The 5,290-nt window shown below is 41.2% G+C and overlaps 1 long non-coding RNA gene and 1 pseudogene across 2 annotated transcripts; one reads left to right on the plus strand and one right to left on the minus strand.

The window, feature by feature from the left end:
- Nucleotides 1-658: 658 nt before the first annotated feature.
- Nucleotides 659-2,502, plus strand: LOC308416165 (tubulin beta-5 chain-like; annotated as a pseudogene). The gene is made up of 2 exons: nucleotides 659-853; nucleotides 1,927-2,502. The product of its transcript is annotated as a tubulin beta-5 chain-like (transcript).
- An 860-nt stretch (nucleotides 2,503-3,362) lies between these two features.
- Nucleotides 3,363-4,940, minus strand: LOC308416166. The gene is made up of 3 exons (XR_013974918.1): nucleotides 4,856-4,940; nucleotides 4,540-4,572; nucleotides 3,363-3,437 (listed from the first exon to the last, which is right to left on the minus strand). It is a non-coding gene; the product is annotated as an uncharacterized lncRNA (long non-coding RNA).
- Nucleotides 4,941-5,290: the final 350 nt, after the last annotated feature.

Here is a 5,290-nt window from a genome sequence, read left to right on the forward strand (position 1 = left end):
CAGAAGTGGTTTTGGTGGTTTATGGATGGGGGCTAGAATGCATGCATTGAGGAGGTCAGAGGAAATCTTGAGGGAGCTGATTCTTTTCTTCTACTATGTGAATCCTGAGATGAATCTCAGGCTATTGGGCTTAGTGGCAGGTGTCTTTGCCTGCTGAGCCAATCTGGCAGCATAACTTTTACTTTCTTGAGATCACATATCCATTTGGAGATTCAACAGAACAATGAACCCTTCCTTTCCTCTATCTTTCCCTGCCCAACTGTGTGCATAGAATCCCCCTCACCACCAGATAGCTGGAAGGCCAGAATCTTCAGTTAAAAACCTACTCAGTGGTGTGATGGGAAGTTGAGCTGAAAGAAATTGGTAAGAGACAAAGACATAGAAATGTATGGATTCTGCTGTTTGCCTCTGGGTCATCAGTGGAGTAGGTCAGCTGGGTGCTTTCTCTGCCTCTCTGAGCTAGCAGGCTTCCACCCCAGGATCTGGCTCCTGAGTCTTCATTGGTCAAATTGAACAGCTGGGCTTTTTGGTTTTAAAACATTTTGACTCTCCAACTTGTGACAAGGCCCCAAGGATACTCAGAGATCACTTCCACTGAGGACAACCTAAGAAGTCATCAGATTCAGTCCAGTGTATCAAGGCAGAAGCAGCCACAGGGATGGATATGTTTTTGATGATCCAGCATAAGAAGACCACCATCTTTGCTGAGGCCAAGGAGTTGAGCACAGTCTTGGAGTTAAAGCACATAGTTGAGGGCATCCTGAAGCAGCCTCCTGATGAGCAGCTACTGTTCAAGGACAACCGACTCCTTGATGAGAGAAAAACTCTGGCTGACTGTGGCCTCACTAGCCAGGTAGCAAAGCCACACTCCCCAACCACAGTGGGCCTGGCCTTCAGGACAGAACATACCTTGGAAGGCCTGCATATCTGCTCCTTTTCTACTCCTCCAGAACTTCCAGATGTGATGAAGAATTCTGGGAACAGTGCTGAAAACATGTTGTGTAGTGATGGCCCCAGGGCCACTCCCCAATAAGTGAAAGAAAGAAAGAAAGAAAGAAAGAAAGAAAGAAAGAAAGAAAGAAAGAAAGAAAGAAAGAAAGAGAAAGATGTATGGATTCAAGGTCCAATAAATAACATGTCAGAATCACAGACCTCACAAGCGCTCCACCTCCAGAACAACAGTACAGAATGAACTAACATGTCAAATAAAATGAGGCAAAGTCTGTAGGATGGCATCAGGGTACTCTCAATATCCCACATATTCTGCATCCACATGTAACACTCACTCCAGTTCATAAAACACACTCTTAATCTCTCAGCCTGTGAGCTTACATCCAGTCCTGTGTGGGCCTGCTCAGTGAATATTCACCATCTACAAGAACACATGAATTGCTCCTGGCTGGCTTGCTTTATTTTGTCTTTTCCTCTTAAATTTTCATCTCAAATGAATTTGGTTCTTTTGTTTTATTTTTATCCATCTATCATTCATCTCTCTAACTAGCTACCACCTATCAACTATCTATTATTTGTGCATGTGTGCATCATATATGTGCACATGTGAGTATGTGGAAACAAAAGGAGGACATCAGGTATCTTGTCCTATCACCAGCTTCTGTTTCTTTAAGGTAGGGTCACTCACTGAATCTAGAACTGGGTTGGTGGCCAGCAAGCCTCAGAGATCCTCCTTCCTCTACCCACCACAGCACTGGGATACAGGTACAAACTGTGCTCAGCTTTTGATGTAGGTTCTGGGGATTCAAGCTCAGGTCCTCAAGCTTCTGCAGTAAGGACTCTTAACCACTGAGCCATCTCCCTAACCATGATCTTGATTTATTAAGGAAATATTTGCCTAGAGATAGATCAATGGCTTGCATTTTTCCTAATGACCTGGGTTCAATCTCTAAAGTCCCACAGGGACTTAGTTAGCTGGCTGTTCTCATGGTGCTATTCCCACTTCTCCACTTCTTCATGCCTGGCTTTGCCCCTCTCACCAGCCACAGAAGCCAGCAGTGCCAGGCCCTCACTGTGCCAGAACTTACTCAGCAAGTCTTTGATGCCAAGAATATGATGGCCACCTGTGACCCATGTCATGACCAGCACCTCAAGATTGCAGCTGTCTTCTGTGGACAGAAGTCCATGAAGGAGGTGGACGAGCAAATGCTCAATGTGCAGAACAAGAACAGCAGCTACTTCGTGAACTGAATCTTCAACAATGTCAAAACAGCCGTCTGTGACATCCCACTGCATGACCTCAAGATGGCAGTCACCTTCATTGGAAACAGCATGGTCATCCAGGAGCTCTTCAAGCACATCTTGGAGTAGTTTACAGCAATGTTCTGCCGGAAGGCTTTCCTCCACTGGTACATGGGTGAGGGCATGAACAAGATGGAGTTCACTGAAGCTGAAAGCAACATGAATGACCTTGTCTCCTAGTATCAGCAGTACCAGGATGCCACTTCAGAAGAGGAAGAGTATTTTGGAGAGGAGGCAGAAGAGACCTAAGGCAGAGAGCCCTACATCACCTCAGGCTGCTTAGTTCCCTCAGCTCTCTCCAACTGCCCTTGTCCTCCAGTTTCTTTCTGCTACCTCTGTCCTGTTTTTGTTTCATTTCTCATTAGGGGTTAAACAGTGACTGGCACATGGCAGGCATTCAATAAATATTTGTTTGTAGGAAAAAAATGCTCAAAAAGAATGGTTTAAGGATTTCTGTCTTAAATCTTTATTATTTGCCATCAAATTCATAATATAGTTAACAGTACTTCTGTGGTACTGTCAGTTCCCACTATGACATACTTGATTTCATAGGGTCACTACTGTTGAAGCTATTTGATACATAATAGCAACTTAAACTCAATGGTTAGATCCAATAATTTAATATTTTGTTTTATATAAAAACTTATATATTAACTGTTCATTCAAATACATATTAAGTTCATCACAAATTATATAATTAAAAAATCTAACTAGGAGAGGCTGTCAAGTCAAATGCCTCTATGATCAACTATTCTTTTAAATTTCAAAATTAGAAACTGCATGATTCTGTGAATTTTAATTTTCCAAATGCTCCTGAAAAGAATTGGTAGACTCATCCTTTGGTTTTGCTGGTTTTTGTTTTGTCACAGAGGTACTCTCTTCTGGTGAGGCAGTAGTCCCCATAGTGGTGTGACCTGGGTGTGGCCACCTCCACTCAAAGGCATTCTCTCTTCTCATGAAAAAAAATGAAGAGAAAGGGACAAGTGTCAACTTTCCCTGCTCCGTTGATTCTTGGTGCTCTCACTGCATTGTGAATGCCTGATTTCAACTGTACAGCAACAACAAATGCCAGTATTCATTCTGCAAGACCGTGTATTCCAAGCATACATTAGTATATTAGCAGCTTCCAACGCGGTCCCTAGGAATGATTCGCAGCTCTGAACCATGCTTCAGAAAAACATTTCCTACACAAACAGACAAAAATGCAAAGTCAGGTGTCTAAAAAGGACAAGTAACACTGTTACTCAGCAAATGAAGGCAAGAAGGATGTTCCAGTGTTATCACGGATGGTGGCCATTCTCTAAAGCCCTGCCCGCCCCACCTTTCACCCTCACAGATTAACAAATGTTTAAATGGTATGGCACACCAGCCACTGGCATGCCAGAATAATATCAATCAATGGTGCCACCGATAGAAAAACAGTCAATACAAGGGCAGTGGAGGCCACTGAGCTATTCTGATACTTGGACTTGACTGCCTAATGATATTACAATCAAGCTCAATGATGCACATAACTCAATTTGGAAGGTGACCTAAAGGGCAACATGTGAGAGTAAGCAAAAACTCAAACTAATATAAGGGAACAAAAACTTCTAGAATAAAAAACAAACAAAAAACCATCTACTCCCAGATTACACAGGATTAGTAATATAGTGCCTCACAATTTCCCATAAATAAAACTTCCACTTTAAAGTATATACTCAAGATGATTGATGGTGGTAACAAAAATCTGCAATTGTAAATCACTCTTCATTGTCTAGATTTATGACTTTCGGTGGCCAATAATTGTTATAAATCAAAATCTTCCAAAATACAATTGTTTAGAAGCCAAGTATTGGTTAAGAATGAGGCTACATCTCAGTACACACTTGAGAAATCCTGACTTGATGTTATCTTTTATACTTCTCCCTGTGTGGCAAGAACATTAAGCAAGATTGGTCTGTCCCTGAAGGTATTCAATGTGTCGGAATTAGACTCTAAGATAGTACAGGTTTAAATAAAAAGTTCTTTACTGTAAAAAAAAAAAAAAAAAAAAAAAGAATGAGGCTACATTATATTAAATAGCACAGCTTTAAATAGCAGCCCAAGGAATGCATCTGGAGAACTGTAGTCTTCCCAAAGGTTAAGAGCATCTTTACTAATGTTAAGGCTATTTATTCCACCAGCTGGCCAGGACGCCACCATTTCATGCTGAGTTATGTTATGAACCATGGCTTCTAAAAAATCTTATCTAGTTGAAATTAAAAAAATATTCAGTTTTGATTGTGCACACAAGCAGACACTCACCAGCAGTCTGTGCAGGATTTATTCCTATTCCATCTGAAAAATAAATTACAAATCATGTACGTTATTTCTAAAGTAAAACAATTTTACAGTAATAAGATAGTGCAACTATGGGTACAGGCAAAGGATGAGCAACTTCAATCCCAGAACCCAGGCAACAATCTCTCAGGTGAGTCACCTGTCTCCCATGAGACACCTCCCATGAGTACATGTTTATAAGCAGCACAATACAGCAGAATTTTAGCAGAGCCACTGTATCTGGCATGAATTCTATACTGATGGCACCTAAGTTTTAAAGTAGTCTTTTGTCTACTGTTACCTGAGGTTTGGGGGTTTCTCTTTTGAAGGATTCTCAACTTTTTCATAATTTAGGCTGAAGACATGACTGGCAAACCAACAAGTCTCATATGACTGAGAATTGCTCATCTGATGGGTCTTTTAAGACAATCCCTAGATCAGATAAGAAATTTTGGTATGTAGAAATCAATTGCTAAAGATGCCTTTTGTAGAAGCTCTTCTAGAAAACTGTTAGCGCAGTTCTTTAGAGGTCGATCCCCCCTGCTACTGAGACATCTGAGATGCAATGGCCCTTTTCTTTGTTCAATCCTCCTGTGTAACCCAGAACACTGACAAAAAGATCCTAAGTGCAATGGCTCTCATACTTTCTATAGAAGACAGTGTTTTTAATCCCATTTTACTAATGCAGTAAGCAGGGTCACTCCTTGCTTGAGAAACAAACATCTTATGCCACTAG

Source organism: Micromys minutus, assembly GCF_963924665.1.
Source record: "Micromys minutus genome assembly, contig: SCAFFOLD_807, whole genome shotgun sequence".
NCBI lineage: Eukaryota > Metazoa > Chordata > Mammalia > Rodentia > Muridae > Micromys > Micromys minutus.